This window comes from Anas platyrhynchos, chromosome 11, assembly GCF_047663525.1.
Source record: "Anas platyrhynchos isolate ZD024472 breed Pekin duck chromosome 11, IASCAAS_PekinDuck_T2T, whole genome shotgun sequence".
Classification (NCBI taxonomy): domain Eukaryota; kingdom Metazoa; phylum Chordata; class Aves; order Anseriformes; family Anatidae; genus Anas; species Anas platyrhynchos.
Window position 1 is genome coordinate 8425294 of NC_092597.1, and position 18593 is coordinate 8443886.

The 18593-nt window shown below is 37.7% G+C and overlaps 1 protein-coding gene across 1 annotated transcript in view; it reads right to left on the bottom strand.

Annotated features, from left to right (window-relative positions):
• Window positions 1-2868, bottom strand: part of THSD4 (thrombospondin type 1 domain containing 4) — a 297164-nt gene extending 294296 nt beyond the window's left edge. The window contains exon 1 of the mRNA XM_005025428.6: window positions 2767-2868. The gene's annotated coding sequence lies outside the window, so the exon portion shown is untranslated. The remainder of the gene's footprint in view (window positions 1-2766) is intronic.
• Window positions 2869-18593: the final 15725 nt, after the last annotated feature.

Genomic DNA, 18593 nt, shown 5'->3' on the forward strand with positions numbered 1-18593 from the left:
CACTGCTGAGTTCAGAGAATCATACCAATAAAGAAGGGAAATCTTCTGGCTGAGAAAAAAAAGGAGTCTGCCTAGTCCTCCATCTGTTCAACAGACAGATGCAAAGAGCTGCAATGAATTCTACCTGTTCTCATCTCACTTCTCAAATTTGAGTTGCGTCCACATGGACGGCAAGAATTCCACATCTACATTCAGTGCCCATCACTTCACTGTGGTAAACAGAACAGAGTAAAACATCTTCACTGGGCGAGTATCCATGTGCAAGTCAGTTGTGCAATTCAAAAAGGAAGGCAGCATGTAAAAGAATGAGAAAATTTTATAGTAGCATGAAGTTAGCTATTCGTATAACACATTTTAGATACTCCTACCTGAATAAAATACATTTTTCTTGTCATTTAGAACAGAAGATAGATTTTTTTTTAATTTAAAATTTTAAAGATTATTTTTGATGTCATGCTGCAAAAAGATGTTGCAATTCCCTTGATCCTGTATGAAACTACCACATTCTAAAAAGATGCCATAACCAGTACAAGAATCTGCCTCTACTAATGATGTGTTTCTACAGTAACAGAAGTTACAGTTCTTCAGTCTACCATCTCAGTACCAAAAATACCGTTTATTATCTTACATAACTACCAAGAAGATTGCAGCAAAACAGACTGTTTAAATGGGTATTAAATTAGCTCCAAGTGATTTGGGTATTACTTTCCATTATTATATAATTTACTTCCACTATTTCTTTAGCAATCACTGCATCTTTTGGAACATTGTGAAGCTCAGAGCCAGAGACATAACTGGATCAACACTCTAAATTCCATACTGTACCACAGAAGCATCTATAGGTCTTGCCTACCTTATGAAGTATTCTTCCAAGGCTCAATATTCATCTATTAAGAAAACTTTTTGAAAGTTTAACATTTTCTACTAAAATTATGGATACAAGTTCAACTGTGAGAAAGCTAGAGAAAAACCTATATATATATATATATTATGCATGCTGTCTGCACAGTGAGTCAGAGCCCAAGCACAGCTTGTCAACACAAGTACCTAGAGCCAAGTCATAACCTCTACTTCAAGGTGTGGATTAGATGAAAGGATTAGAAAACGTATTACAATGTCCAGAAATCTGTCAGAGGGAGGGAGAGATCTTCAATCTTAAGTAGCACTATCCTCTGCTTCCTACGTTCCTAGGGTATTGTGCATTTGTGGAATCCAGGTCACAATGGGACATCAGCTGGAGTGGAATAGTTGCTGGAGACCCTGGCTCTGCATATTTTTGATGCATCCATAGAAATGCTCTGCAGAAGCAACTCAGTAAACTACAATACTTTTTTTTTTTTTTTTTTCCCCCTACCTGCCCAAACTCACAGCTGCCTGGTATGTGCAATGAAGAAAATGAAGCTGCTCAGCCAATGCACTGTATTTTGGATGGGACAATCCCATGCATACTTTAAGACCTAGAGAATTTCCTGACAGATTATGAAATAATTAGTTGGCCAGAGATCCAGCTCTGGGCCCATTCTGTAGGCAAACTTTATTCCCTCACAATTTCTGACCAAAGCTGGATAGAGAAGCTGTTTTCTTTCCCCTTAGGGAAACTTGATAGTTTTAAGATTGCGGGGTTTCCAATTTATTTATTTATTTATTTATTTTTAAAGTGAAACATAAGTTCCCTATTTGTTCATTCTGTATTTCTCTTGTTTTCTCACTTTTGTCCTACAGCAAGGAGTCAGGGGGAAGAAAGGTTGGGAAAGGAAGAGAGGATGACAGCAATCCTCCGCTCCCACCAATCTTCAAGTATTTCTTAAAAACCGTTTAATAGGAGAAAAGGTGGAGATCAGTAAGAAAATGTGTAAATGCAAAAAATGCCTTTTTCTAATTGCTAAAATAACCCAAACTTAACTCAGAAGAGAGTGAAGATTCAAACTGTAAAGTCCAATCCATCAAAGTCATGAAATACAAATAATTATACAGAGGTTTTGGAATTCCAAGATTACTGTTAGTACAAGGTTAAACCCAGCTCCAAAAGAACTTCTTTAGCAGGTGGAAGAAAACTTACCAAAAAACTTTCAATAACCTGAAAAAATAATGAGGCCTTTTCAACTTGGCTGACACCAGATAGAAATGTTTTGGAGAAGAAAAAAAAAAGAAAAATGCTGACACAATTCAGAAGTAATTCTTCTTTATGGTCACAGTAGACTGATGCAGCATGTATTATAGTGTGATAAGGAATGCAATGAAAAAGCAATGGAATTGCAATGTTCTGAAATTATAAGATTAAAGCAGAAGGATTAAATACAATTTGTGACAAAACTATTTTTAAGACATTGTTGAGGAAAAAGAACAGACTTTCAGGATGTAGTACATTGTCTTTTAGACCTATTCCAAAAGCACTGATGACTTTTTGTGCCTAAAAGCTGAAAAATTACTTCAGTGGTCACTAATGTAAAAAAGATGCAGAAAACCAAAGGTGGGGCAAATCAGTGGAGTCAGATGCAGACAGTTTCATGGTAGGTGCAATGACTTTTAGATTATTTTAATCAGATTCATTCTGACTGATATCAGTTTGGGCGCCAATACCAAGTTACCTTGGAAAGCTCAATTGTAAGAAGTGCTAAAGTCACTGCTGTTAAAAATTGAGAACATTGAACTTCAATTGCTAAAAAGGTCTGACACCTCCCAGAGAAAAATCCCCAGTATCTTGCAAAATTAGGCATTTCAGTGGATATACGTTTTTCAAATATGCAGAGATAAGGTCTTTTTTACCTGGTGGTAAATGAAGTTCCGTACAACTTCTGCTGTTGAGAGATCAAGACATGAAATCAAGAGCTTCTCATCTAGGTAATGAAAGGCATGTTAGGCTGCTAGCTAGAGAGAGAAAAAAAAAAAAAAAAAAAAAACCTTTAATAAAACTGTAACTAACCTTTGTTAAATATTTCATTTTTAAGTGGTATTGTATGATGACAAGGACCTCCTGCCCTGGCCTGCCTACTTGTTTTCTCTGTCAGAAGCTTCTGCGCCTTGCTGAATTTTGCGCAATAGTATGCTTTGCATTGTTCAAAATTGATTCAAGATTAATTAAATCTCAGCAGTGATTGATCTGTTGCGAGCATCTTTTTTTTCTTTTTTTTTTTTTTTTTTTGGCCAGGAAGTACAATAGACTAGTACTTCAGAAGCATTTATCTTGGGAGTGTTCTGTATATACCTTGTTCAGAAGTGAGTATTGCCTAAACATTCAGAAAACTGTCCAAGCAAACACAGTTGGTCTTCATCAGGTTCCACAGGACACCCAGCCCATCTGTGGAGTACGGGACAGCTTCTTGAAGACTGCCTGCTCTCCTACTGCACCAAGCTCCTGTCCAGAAAGATGGGTCTTTGAATCACACAGCTATGGGCAACCAGAAACAAAGAACAACAAATCAGAGCAACACTTGGATGATATTGTACCTTGCTGGGTCCAACTGTAGCAACATCACCTGGGAAAAAGGTCACTGCTCAAGTACAGCAATAACTCAAAAGCTCACGTACTGCCTCCTCACTTGCTTCACTGTGAAGTTACAGGAAAACCCAGCAAAGACCATCTGCCCATCCTTGCTCAGGGCAGATTAAGATTATGATCATGTACAGACATCTTCCTTATACATTTCATAGTTGCTTAGACAAGAAATAAAACGTGGACCTCAATCTGCTGTAAGAGACCCTTCAACAGCACACAACTTCTTTTTGTAGCCCAGAATAGTTTATAAAATACAAAATCTTGATATTATTACTGTTCTGTCTTATCAGACAAGATTTGGAACATGCTACAGTTAGAAGCAAATACCTTTGTAATGGAAAGAGGAAGAGATATCTGTCTGTGTCTGTTTTTACAAAGAGAATGGCTATTGTATGAAGATGGTTATAGACTTTGAAAACTATTAATATTCTTTGATGGGGAGATCTGATACAAAGAACCTATATAAAAAAAGAACATAAGCCTTAACACTAGCTGTTAAGAACATTCCAGGGAATAATAACTGCAGGAGATAAGGAAGCCTAAAATAAACACCAAAATCTGTAGTGCATCTAGGAACATCCTTCACCACAGGAAAAAGGAAAAAAAAAATAATCAAAACGATCTCATATCAGTGGATTTTTTTCACAAGGTGGAAGAACCATCTCTTCCTGGAGTGATCTTGAACTGATCCCAAATGCTGCTCAGTTTGGCTGTCCAAGGATGGTTCATTTATGAATGAACTCTAGGAAATATGAGGTACACACCATCCAAGGTTATCATAATTCTGCACTTTCAAGGCTTCTGTGAGACTGAGGGAACTCGTGGATCATGACAGAAAATCAACACAAAATAGAGTCAGCATAGAACATCATCAGAGTTACTTCATCAGGTTTTTGACTCTCCCTTAGAAACATTTCCCTACACAGAATCCAAAAGCACTCTAGATACTCTTCTGTTTTGTTTTTACTGGTAGCTTGGCCATCAGAACCACTAGGAAGGGCCTCTTAGCTCAAAAGAGAGCAAGAGAACTTTTCCATGGGATTCTGAAGAGTAGCTAACATCTGTTACATTCACAACACAATTAGTAACTTTTATAAACACACAAACCCCAACATTTTAAATCCTTAAGGCAATGCACAGGGTTGTGAGAATCCCACTTTGACACTAAGCACTCTCACGCTTCTCTTCATGACAGGGTAACAAGGCTAGGAATATTTCTCAGAGGGCTTTTTTCTACTGAGGAAGATAGAAGAGCTGAAAGCGACAGCAGATGGAGTGAGAAGAAAGAAGTCTCCCCTAGACTAAGTAACGTAAAAAAAGATTCTTCTGCTCCCTTCTATAACATAGAAGGCTACAAAGGTGTCTGTTCTATTGAAGACATTCACACCTGCCTACACCATTTTGCTTGGCTCAAAGCACATAGCAGCATGTCATGGGAAAGAGGAGCACTTACAAAGCCCAGCTGTAATGTAACAAGGTGAGTCATGATCCAGTTATGTATCGATGACAACCACACACCTCTGTCTCCAGAAATGCCAGAGCACCAAGAAGTAGATGGGAACTGCAGTCCCCTAAGTGCCGAAGGATAAATTAAAAAGTAAGTCAATCAAACATATGTGACAGAACAAATCTGTAGCAGCCTCTTCCCCTATTTCATTTCCCATGGACACATTTTCGTCCAAGGTCTGATGCTGCCTAGAAAGCTTCTGCCAGCTCATCTTGAGCAACCACCACCCAGTTTGACATAGGGAAAAAAATAAGTTCCTAGATGTTGAAAGCTTTCCAGGGCACCAATGTTAATGGTTAACTCTTGCTGAAGCAGCCCCCATTTCTTACTCCCACGTTTCCTTATGCTTTTTTCCATGTCTACTCTCTCATGAGGGAAAATGCTTTAAGAAAAATAAAATGTATTCATACGTATCTATACACACATGCACACACATACACACTACTCCTAATCTTGCCGTTGCTGCAACCCTTTTAGTTTTGGAAAAAGGGAGCCTGGACTTATTTTATCATGAAAAGCTGATTAGATAAATCTGGGCTGTTTTGTTGTTTACATGATAAATTGCTGCAACATTTTCACCCACTATGGTACGTTGCCAGTGCTGGCCCACAAAATGAATATGAGTGCCAACTCTAGCTCACTCACACTCCCTTCTCCATATTTACTTAAATAGTCATTCCTTTACCCTCCCTGTTCTCCTCATGACTGTGGGCGCTCGCTCTCTCATGACCCAGAAACATTAAAACTTTTGAGTCTATAATTCTTGCAGTTTTACAGTGTTGTTGTTTTCTTTTTTGCGTGTATTTTCTTTTTCATTGTTTTATTTAACATAAATAAATAAATACTTTTAAAACCTGCTGTTGTCAGTAACTACATTTCACCAGGTCTGTTTCCAAATCCAACACTGGTTTTGGTGCCAGTACACTGCATTACCAGTCAGTAATGTGCTCATTCAACTCCTAATGAAGGGTGACAGAGAAGTTGAACAATCAAGGCAGAAGCAGCATCACCTATCCTCTAGTCACAGCTATGACCTAACAGGAGATATGGAGCTTGTTGTCAAGTCCCACAGCTCTAATGAGACTTTCAAAAGCATTGGGCAAGTATGCAAGTCACCAATTTTTCATGTACCGTGTACTTGTTATCAAAGTTATGATGTGTGAAGATAAAGCTGATCAAAAATAGCATGAACTTTATGTTCAAGCCAGAAATTCTTTCTCAAGTCCTCTAATACAAAAATAATACCCTTTGAAGATTGTTATATAACAAACTACACCCTGAAATGTGATCTGAGAGAATATATATATGGATTTTGCAACATCCCCAAAGAGCAATAACACTACAGGACCTTAAGTCACCAAGCTGTCCTCTCAGTACCACTGTAAATAGAGCAGCGTTATGCCCGACTCAGGCACGTAATAAAAGTCACTGACAGAAAAGACTGATGGAGCTAGGCCGTTCCTCTGCCCACACAAATTGCTTCTCTACAGCATATTATTTTTAAGTCTCAAAGAACAGGAGTAACCTTTTAATTTTGCCTGTAAAACTACCCCACATTTTAGGCTGACTGACTCTTTTCCTCATCTTCAACAGATGCTCAATTCACGTCCAAATTCACCTCCTTCCAGGAATTTGTCTAGATGTCATTAATCTAAGGAGAGAAGTTTGTCACAGCTGGAGTTAGTAAGCATCAGCTGTGGACGGCAAAAAGAAGTAAGGACTCCAAAGCTTACGTGCAGACATTCTGGCACCTAAACACAGACTAAACTATTTCTACACTGTCCTTACAATCACACTATATTTCTTATATTTAATTAAAATGGCTATAACTCTTTTAATCTCCTTATATTTATGATTACTTCTCTCTCTAGTATCTTCACTTGTCCCTACGTTATTAAATTATCCAATAATTCTGTTTCAAAAATAGGCTGAGTGAACAAATCCAGAGAAACCATGAATTTTATAATCCCAGAATCACAGAAAATACTAAGGGCATGGACTCTAGGGGCTTCTCATCTTCTGCCTCACAGCAAGATACTTGACAGATCCCTGTTAGGACTATTCTTAAAATCAGAAGTGATAGAGTTTTTTTTGCAGTCTCCCAGCCATACTTTATCCCTATCTAAGTATCAGCCAATTCTAAACAGAATTTCTCTCATTGCAATTAGAGTCCTTTAACTCTTTTCCTTCCCATCAAAATGGGAAAATATGACATTCTTTTATATTTTGCAATAGTCTTCTAGGGATCTGAAAGCATTATTGAAGCACACAATTTTTGTTCCCTCTCAGAGAATTTAGCTTTTTGAGAAAACACCTTAACTACTGAGTGATGAAAGAAACATATTTAGACCTTATAGGAACTCCAAAATACTGGTTTATTTCCTTACATATTTAACATGGCTTTTGCATATCTTAGTATTGAGTAATTACCAAGTAGGAATGACATACCTGATCACGATCACACCAGAATTTTAGAAAAAGTGACACACTGACCCTTTTTATTCTGTGACACTGAGAAATAAATAACTTCTAGTATGTTCTTATTTTGGCTTACCCGTGTTCCTTTCCCCCAGGTTAGAGAAACACATTGTGTGAGAGCATTGCAGAGTTCCTGAAGCAGCGAAGAGCAAGAGAAGCTATAAACATATCTTATTTCATTTGCCTCCTCTCCTTTTAATTTTGGCCAACGTAAGAAGCATGACAGTGCAATCACAGACACCAGGGAACTTTGTGCTGCCCATCAGAGTACAGAAACCAACTGCCTGTGGAGAGCACTGGCACTTTATTGCTTTGGCACACTTTGCAACTGGAACTTAACATACATGAGCAAATGATGACAAATATGTACCCATGCTTTTTTCCACCTCTAATCTTGCTATGCTGATTTTTAATACATGCAATTCTAGGAATGTTAATGGTCTCAAGCCTTTCAAGAACCTAAGCAGCAAAGAACCCTTGCCCTGACTGTCTGTAATTCAACCCATCAGATGACAGCTTTCTGTCAATAATATGCTCTCGCTGTATCTGTAAATGCATACACCAAGCAGGGAGGAAAACTGTTCAACTCTGAGACAAGCTGAAGTCAGATACTATATCCCACAAGCATCTAATAAATACAGTCTTTAGCCTCCACTTCTCTCTAGAAAGAGTGAACAAAAAACATTTTCCTCACAGAACCCTTACAAAAAATAAAAATCAACATTGTCTTAATAAGTTACAACCAAACACTCACGTTGATCAATATGCTTAGCACCAGGGAATCAAATCCCTGTGCCTGGAAATTAGTGCAATTTTCTCAATAGCAACCTAGTTGAAGTAATAGTGCTTCAGGGAAGGGCTCAAAAATTCGGCAGTTCTTTTGGCCTCACTAACATCTGACGGTGACAAGTTTTATTGGTTCATTGTTTTACTGTTTCACTGCTTCATACTGAGTAGGTAATTTCATTGAGTCATTCACAATATTTAGTCTTTTTCCTGGGCTTTACAGTGAATTTATGACCGACTGGCTAAAATTATTCCTTCGACTGCATGCTACTGAGCATTTGACCAGCAGCCCATCTGTCATCATGTTGCCCAAGCCTGTGACTTCACTTTCTTTACTGAGGTCTTTTGCAGTTTCCTCTAGTACTGTGAATTTCACAAAGCATTTTTAAAGCCTATAAGCCAAATGTCAACCTTCTGCCCATTCAATTTTCTTCCATCAATTTCTTCACAATGTCCATAGAAATCAAGTTCACAACAGCCATTAAACCTAATCTTGATATATTCCTTCACACATCAGTTATTCGGTTCACTGTCATTTGCCTGCATCCCGTACCCTAGATCTTCATTTTATCTATCTACAATGCAGCATTTACAAAAAGTAATGTTCTGCTCAGGTTTACACTCAGATTGTCAAAACATATTTCCATTCCTGACAAATTGAGCATTTAAAGGAAGTCTCAATATGATTATTTTAACACTTCAGAAAAATAAATTTTGCTTCCAAAGAAGGTATAACGGCAATCACTCCCTCAGCAGCTGCTCCACTGGTTTCCTGTTAGGCAACAGGGCTATGAAATTGCTCTACAGATGCATTAACAATTGTCCTGCTTTACTCCTTGGATTTCAGGTGATTTTCTTCTTTGTGGTGTTTTCTGATAGGTCTCTGTATCCTAGTTCACACTAGAGAAACTATTTGTTGCTGGTTCAGAGTGTAGAAGTGCATGTAAGTACAAGCTAGCTGCAGAATATGCCAGATTAATGTCAGCTCCCAAATGGTTCTGAACAGACTTTGTCCTTGAGTATGCTGGCAGCTAACCCACATGCACCCGTGATTCAGCTGCAGTATTGCTGACACTTAATATCAGCAAGAGATAATTTTCCTAGTATAGATTTTTTTTTCTTGCCAGATATTAAGCTTGTGTAATTCATAAATATCAGGCAAAGTCATTGTGCCATGGAACTTTCTGGAATAATTATTTTCACTGGAAGTCATTGTGCCTCTCAAAGGTTTGAAAAGAAGTCAATGAACACAAGGCCAGATTTCTGAATAGTCTAAACTTATATATTTCTGCTGATGGTGATGATATGGCCCATGCAAGCTCATGAAACATATTTTAAACTCACAGTGTTCCCTTTCTTTCATTAATGTGGTATGTTCTGGTCATGTTCATGCTACCATGGTATGGAAAAGCCTTTGAAATTAGAATTTGAAGCCCCATGAGCAAACAAACCTCCTGAGAATTTGTACTTAAACATAAACCAATCTGCATTCACAATCAAAGATCATTTTGTGTCGTACATTGCTTGGCACGAGCTCTGACTATTGTTCTGGATGTGATCACAACAAATATTAAACAACAACAATGAAATAACCAGACTCTCCTCCCAGCTAAACTCAGCAGGTTATTACGTGCACCCCACATGCTATATATCAGCAAGCCAGGGCCCGATAGCTGACAACCATCTGGCAGAAGCAGCCATTTCTAATGCTGGTTATATATATTAATTCTCATGCAAATGCACATGCCTGGTTTCAGGGAGCTAAATCCTAAAGTTAGCACCAGTATATTCCTTTCAGTATTTCTGTCATGACTTTTTCATTTACAGTTATTTTTCAGCTTTCCTGAATACGAATCAGAAACACATGAAAGCCCTACAGTTTCCTTATCACTATTTCAGATATATTTGGCTTGTCTTCTGACTTATCACTCACCTGCATGTCTGTGACTGAACAGAGATCTGTATGTACATCCTTTACAAATTTTCAGAGGCCGATATATGCGTAAGGACTCTGCACCCAAGCAATCCAGTGAATGTTCCAAGAGGATCTCCTCAGTGTTTAATGTTTCGGGAAAACCTCTGTCAGCTACCTGGAGAAATTGGCAAAAAAAAAACAACTGAGAAGCTGCCCTCATTTAAATAATAAACCATTACTGTTTCAAAGTTTCACAGACTTCTGTTCCTCCGTTTCAGGTGGTCCCCAGGGTGACAGCTGAGGTATGTAGACAGAAATTATGAGAAAGCCTAAAAGCACCCATCCACTCAGATCCTACTCCAGCAGCAGGGAGTTGTAAGACAGGCTGGACACCACAATTAAAATGTTGGCCGTGTCCTTGGACTCTGCTTTACAGTTACGGCTTTCGAATTTCAGCTGTGAATATAAATTCAGAGGATGAGATATGGATTTTGTGGTGTCACGTGCAATGGCCATGTGGAGTAGATGTCCTAGATCTATCTCTTTCTAGACTATGTCTTTTATACATTTTTCTACAGTTGCAGAGATTGAGTTGGGGGATCTAGTATGTCTAACCTCCTAATATTTATATGTTCCCATGTTTCTAATCAAGAAACAACGAGACAGAGTCCGATCACATCAGGATTACTGAGATATGCACACAAGAAATTGCTTCCTCCAAAAGCCAAGAGAAAAGCCTCTGGTCCTCATGCCAAGAAGAGGAGAAAAAAAAAAAAAAAAAAAAAAAAACCACACCACAAAACACAGAAATAACTGTGGAAAAACCCTGCTTAAAAATAGTTCGGTGGTAAGAGAGACACATAAAAGAAATGAATCCCACCTAAATGCCTTTCCAACACCTTCAGCAAAAATCCAAAGGAACCTTGGATCTTCACATAAAGATTTACTCTACGAATTGTAATGTGTTACACTGGAAAAAATAATCTCTCTTCCAAAATTTGAAGAGAGCACATCAGTAAACACACTGTAGACTAAGCAAAGATAAGCATCCACTGTCAAGTACAGAAACACTCAAGACCTTTGAACAACCGTTATACAGTTTTGATTCCAACAATTTCATTTTGCCCCAGAGCATCCACTAATTCGTTTGCTGAGTTTATCCAAAATGTATTACAGCCTATTACAGAATAATTCTTTTTAGTACACCAAGTCACAACACATTCGTAAAGGAAAAACAAAAACAAAAACCTTTACTACAAATCTAGTCCAAGTATCTCTGTCAGCTGCTGGATCAAGGATACATGACATTTTATGGTGACTTAATATCCTACAGGATTATAGGTTCAGAATGCACAACGACATTCATCAGACTAAGGGACACCTCTCTTGTATTAACCTTTAGAAAAAATACGTGTTTCTGTCCCTTCCCAAAGTTTCACTCCAGTGTTAAGAGGTCAAACACAATTTTTCCTTATGTATGTAACCAGGACGAGGATGCTTATATCTTGCTTAGCTGATGAAACTGCTAGGGAAAGAGTCCAGTTGGCAGAGACAGACTTTCCAAGAGAGAGACATCTGTTCACTAACTGGAATGCAATCAGACATTTTCTTCAGATATTTCTGACCTGTAAGCAATCAGTAAAAAAGCTACACAACCAGATATTCTACACTAGTTCAAGTTTTTGGAGAACTTTAAAAAAATTAGAAGTAGTGGCAGTGTAACACCTGCTCCTAGGAGCCCTGAGAAAGACCACCAAGACCAGTAATGCCAGACCAGTACCAAATGAAAAGTGCAAAACGCAGTCTCTAACAGCTGATGGCCTAGGGTAAGCTAAGTAGGAATAGCCACAGGCAGGATATTCTTACTCTTCTTATGTCTAGGAAAACATGGGACAGAAAGACTGAGCAGTGCACCAAACTCTCTGGAAGGTGAACCTGGGTGACTCAAGCTTTAGGTGAGCACCATAACCACTCACCATCCTTTTCACATAGTTTTCACCAAAACCACAGCACAAAGCATTCTGTAATTTTATTTTTCAGTTGTTCCAGGACAATTTATTATTTCCCTTTGGAATGGAGGGTGGAAGAGAAGCTACCAGGCAAACAACTCTCTCCAAGGGGCTCTGCAGAGCCCCCAGGATCATGCCTGCTTCCTCCCCATCCCCCCCATGGCCCAGCCACAACAGCTCAGCCCCAGCTGGCAAAGCAGTGGTCCAGGGACAGCTTTTGCACCTCCTGCTGACCCATGGCTTTTTTGTAAGTTTCTAAAGCAGTGTGTTTTAACACCAGAATTATGTTTGTGCCCCCGAAATGGACACAAGTTTTGTTTTGATTTGGCAGAGGGAAGAGAATCAAACCGAAGATCAGATCATATATCCAATTAGCCACAACGTGCAATTATTCCCCCATGTTTCAACGTGAGAAAAATGAAAGTTGATTTTTGGCTTTCACAGCTTGACCAAGGTGTTTCCCCTGCCTCACTCTTGTAGTTTTATAGTGGAGGATTTGCAGGAGTGTTCACTCCACAGTTTCTTGGAGCCTTAGATTTCCTGTTAATGCACCAAGTCCCTGCCGTGCAAGAACACGCTCTCCACTAGGGAAACTTGCTGAATCCCATACATTTCTGAGACTGCTGTTGTGATTCTACAAGGAGAGCACTGTAGACAAGCATCCTATGATTAATTACTATTTCTGTCTCTCTTCTAGTAGATTCTAAACAAGTTTAAATGACACTGAAAAAAAGCTCCCAACTGAGAACTTCTCAGGTACACAGTACCACAGTGCCGACAGATTTAGCACAATCAGGACATCTCAAGTGAAGATAAGCTTGCACCTGAAATGAATATATTGCTGTGCCCCAAAATTTTCAAAAAGTGTTTTTACTAGAAAGTAAATCAAACTTGTCCTGTTCCTTGCTATTTTGCTCAAGGAAAACACTGACTGGGAGTTTTAAAGAAAATGTTGCCTTGCAAGAGCATGAAACCTACAAACAATCCTAAATTATCACTGGGAGCATGTAACAACCAGAAAACCTGATGCCAGTTCAAGCTTCAAGCTTGATCTGGATTTTCTCTTATAAAGCTTTCTCTCTTCAGCACATGGCATTATATGAAGCAAGTGTACCATAACAAATAATAAAAAAAAAAAAAAGCACAAATTGAAGTTAAAACACACATGGAGAATGAAGGAATGCCAGATTAGCTTCATTACCCAAATTTGTCACAGCTGTTTGACTATTTTCAAGTACAGTGACAACAGTAACAAAAAAACATGGTGAAATTAATGAAATTGAGATAGTGATTGCTCATACATTTTAAAAATCCACTAGTGATAGGTAAATTATTCCAGGGGAATGCAAACAGGAAGAACTTTTACTGCAAGATTAAAAAAAAATAATAATAAATTTTGAATTGCTTAACCTCTTTTTTTACATCAGCTTAAGTCTTGAAAGTAATTGACTAGAAAGGCTAATAAGAGGGACTTTACGACAGGAAAATACAAGTGGGAATCTAATTCTGCTCCTCCTGGCAATAGAGTTATTTAGAGACCTCAGGAGATCATCTAGTTCAACACCTGTTCTGGGCATGGCTCACTCTGACACTGGATGAGGTTGCTCAGGGCCCTGTCACTGAGTCAGCAGAAGAAAAATAGCATCTGATACTAAAATTAAATTCATTCAATTGAGTCTTGAGAATGAGCCTAATTCAAGCAAGTTCATTCCAGTTTTGCTGTCACACTTGAATTAGTACTTCCTCAGAATGGGAAAAAAGAAAAAAAAAAAAAAAACAACTTTATCTAGCAGATCCAAACTCTGAGTATAAGGAAATATTTTTTTTAGACATTATTCTTAAATGATTATCTTGTTTCACTAAGTATTATCACATCTTTGTGAATTGTACCAGCATTACTAAATACTGATATCTCTATAAAAGATCAAGTAGAATTCTACATGAAGAACTGCCCACTTTGACAAAGATGAAGATTTGATAATTATTGGCGAGTGCATGTAAGGTTTGAGTATGGAACAACAGCCATATAATTATCTTGAACAACAAGTGTGTTTAAAAGTAATTCTCCGAGTCTGGACTTGAAAGTCTAAATATTGTGATACTTCAGACAACTGGAACTGTAGGATATGGATGGACAGCTGAAGTTGCCTCACAGGCAAGGCACAAGTATCTCATGAGCATAGCTTCTGGAAGGTCTCATGCTAACATTTGCAGCAGTCATGGCAGTTTACTCTTGACTCACAGTCTCCACATGCTCACTTTACTACTATTCCTCTAAAACTAGGAGATTATAATGAGTATTACCAACATTTAAAGTACAAATTCTACCATTAGGAGAGACTGGATTCAGCTCTCACGTCTCACTTCAATAAGATACTCTAAATACTAGAAAATCATTTACATCATTACCTTCGTGTGCATTTCTTGCAGGAGAATGCCAGATTCAAACATTGACTTTTTTGGCCTCTCTTCATTTCATCTCTGATGCTGCTCCAGTCTTTGTCCTATCTCAACCAACAAGAATAGTAGTTGCAATAGGACTCTTGGTGTTAGGAACAACTGTCACTATACATGAGAATAACAATAATAATCTACTACCCGGTGCCAAGAAAAACGCTCTGTAAATCTTTGGCAGTTACCTGAAATATTGCTTGGCTCTGAGCAGTACGATGTTTTGTTGAAAAAAGAAAAAAGCTACCACTAAATTTTTAATTGCACATAAGTCTCCCACATAATTTATTTTCCATTTCCTTGGTTCTTACTGAGATTAGTGGCCTGAGTCATATTTCATCCCCAGGTCTAGCATTTGGAGCACTCAAGCCCTTCCAAAGAAGAGTTCCAAAAGCTTACTGATGTTTTGCTCCCATATGTTCATAGACTGCCGTTAGCCCTGCTCCCAGTGCTCTTGGACAGCTTCCTCCTGAATGGAATCAAGATTTTCAGAGAACCTGCCATGGCCTAGGCAGCAGGCAGTGAAATCACACAGACGTGCATGCTGTTGAACAAAACGTTCCAAGCATGTAAAAAAAATTAAAAATAAAAAGCTTTTTACTTAGTTCCTCACTCCCCCCAACCCACTAAAAAATCTCAAGTTTTATAAGACAGCAGAATTTATAAAAAGACATGGAAAAGACATTAATTTTGTCCTATTAAACACACCACGATGTCTGTTCTCTTTAAAAGCACATTAATACATGTGAAAAGCTAAAAGAATATTTTAAGAGTCAAGGGGAAAATATTTTTAACTTCTTAGAATAAAATCAAATTCCATTTCTTACCAAATCTGGATTCCTCTACACACAACTTCTCCCCCCCACACGCACACTTTCTTCTTTCTTTGCTTTGCTTATTTTAAAACAAACAAACAAAACAAAACTGCAACCACAATGACAAAAAAACAGAGAACATTCTGAAGGTTTCCTAAGACATGAAGAAAACAAATGGAACAGCCTTCTCCAAACCCTGTGAACTTTTGCTCTTTGTAAGTGACAGCAAACAAGTGAGCAATTTTCAAATGAAGGAATAAAATAAAAAATAAAATGAAGATACATTTGTCTAGTATAGCAAATTTCATGTCTAGCAACAGGAAAAATGCAGCAGGGTTTACCTGAAACTTACAACTACAGAGGAAAAGGAAACAATGGATGAAAACAATGAAGTGGGAAGGGCAGATCATACTCCTTGTCACATTTCAGCTGACAAAGCAGGACAGCACATCCACAGTGCTGCAAACAGGTTAGTTTATGTCAATGAGTTTAAAATCTATGGAATTGTCCTCAGTATTTCAGAACTGACTTAATCTATTTTTAGTTCACATCAAATATGTAATCTTGCATTATTTGCAAAGATGAACTCATTGTTCTACTCTTGGGGCAGGGCCCTTAAGAAGATCACATGCGTTCACGTACACATGTAGTTACAGGTTTTTAAGTTACTGTACTGCTGATGTACCTGCTACTTCAAGAACTGGAAATATTACTCAGTTACCAGTTGTCCAAATGGACAGTACAAGAATCTAATTAATTTTGAAGCTTCCTGTAAAACTATACATACATTTCTTGAACATTTTCTCTTTGAAAATTTGCTTGGAACTTTTCAGGTAGGAGTTCTGGAATGAAAATACCAGGAAGTTAAAAGTGAACAAAGAATTGAGGGAGATACTGCTAAGCAAATCATCCTGAAGACAAAAATTTGCAAGGTGCTGTATTTTTCACCCAGCTACCAGCCTTAAACAAGTGAAACACAGTGACCAGATGCACAGACTTCATTTTTTTGTGTGCCCTAATGTGTGGTTTCATGGAAGACATCGCTACAAATTCGGTGATGGATTTTAAAGAGAGATTCACAAAGTATGCTGAAGCAAAAAGGGATGGCAAATAGAAGGGCTTATTATCCAAAGAGAATAAACAGTAGAATGATGCAAGTCTACACATTGAGGTCCTCATACTTGTCTGAAAGAAAACTGCAATGGCTTCAGCAGAGTACACACCATCATCCCTCCGTTGGGTGGTCTCATGTCCCACAGCAAAACTAGTTTTCCTCACTCTTTCAGCTCATGCTCTGATTTTCTGAGTTTATTCCAGTGTCCTAAAAAGCCTTTCATAAGTCTGTTTAATAACCCTGTCTTAGCTTATTACACTCTGCAATTGACTGGCCCCTGGTTCTAAACACAAATGTTTCACTGTGAGTAGATTTAGGAACTGGAGCGCACTCCAACACCACCAAAGAAGAGAATATTTCCACTTCCATGGCTTCAAATTTGAAAGTAATTAGAAGAAATTTATACACCCTCTCCACCTAGAAGGAGTGAATAACGCAAGCATAGTCTCACTGATGGAAAAGACTAAATTCTTACTACCAGCACTAGCAAGGTCCTATCACAAAAACATATACAACATCAGGCTCAGTGATAAGGACTTACGGCAGTATTTAAGCATGTGCTTGACCAACATTTGCAAGCATCCTTTGCTGGAATGTGACCCAAGTATAAACAGATGCACGATATTAATATTTACAGCAACACTTCATTTAGCACTTACTTCTGTGAAAAACAATAGTGACAAAAATGGGGGAAGATTTATTATTTAAAATAGAATTCTACATTAATTTCAACAAAGTATTTAAAAAGCAATTCTATTAACATTTGAAGAATAAACAGAACTTAACGGAGTAGACTTCCCATCAGACAATTTCACAATATCCTCACAGATATCAAGGACAGAGAACATCTCTAGGGTGAAATGTATTTTTTGTCAGTAATAGAATTTATCACTTTAGGAAAAAAAAATATATATATAGACTACAGAAATTAAATGTTATAGAAATAATCATGTTTGTAGGATTTTTCCTTACAGAAATTGTAAAACAGCATTTAATGAAACAGTAAAAGGGTTATTATTCCTAATTGTAGATAAACAACAGTAAAACATGAAAGCCCCCTCAGATCTGTGTTAAAAAAATACACTCATTATATTTCTACTTGTCAATGAAAAAAGTAAACTGAAATGTTTATAATTGATGTATATAAAATACCAGACACAACCAGCTCCGGCTGATTCATAAAATCATAAGATCAAGTTCCGATGCTTCTACCTAATAAAAGATTGGTGATGCCTATTGAACAATTAAACGTCCAGCAAAGATTTCTGGTATGAGATGAATTGTTTAGCACTGTGACCTACTTCTTCGCAAGACAGACCAAGGTTGCCCTAGAATGCATGACACCAGGAAACATACAACTGCAGTTCCTTTTTGTTGGCGACTACTACTACTTATAATTATTTGAGATATATGTTAAAGAAAATTATGAATGTGCAAACACCTACAAGATGAGTATTAATCTATCAATTTCTGATGGAAGGAAGACAGAAGGACCTTTTTATCACCTTCTCAATTTCTATGTTAAAATCTACTCTTTCTAGCTTAAAGGTTTTCCCTCTCTAGCTATCTCTTTTAAATGTAGAGGCTTCATGCCTGGAGAGACGAATAAAAATTGTATTTAAAAACAACAACAAAGCCAAACAGAGTCCAGCCTGAATTTTCACCATTTTGAAATGTGATCTTTCACTTAAATTTTTGGGGTGTGTGAACCATTTTATGGTTTCCTCCTACAGAGCAGTTCTTGTTCTTACAGGGACAGTTTCAATGTGAGACTGATCCAAAGGTGACTTCAGAATGACTGCCTTTATCCAATACATGAAACAAGAGCATAGGTAGTCCACTCTCAACAAATCTGATCAAAGCACAGCAGTTGTTGCAGTAGATAATGAAGGGTAAAAAGTCCTTTGTTCAGATTTTTTAGTTCACACGGCTTCTGATAAATATTACAGACTGAGAAAGGCCATGGAGTGAGACAAAACTATATGCACAAAATGAAACACTTAATAAAAACAGAGAATGAGA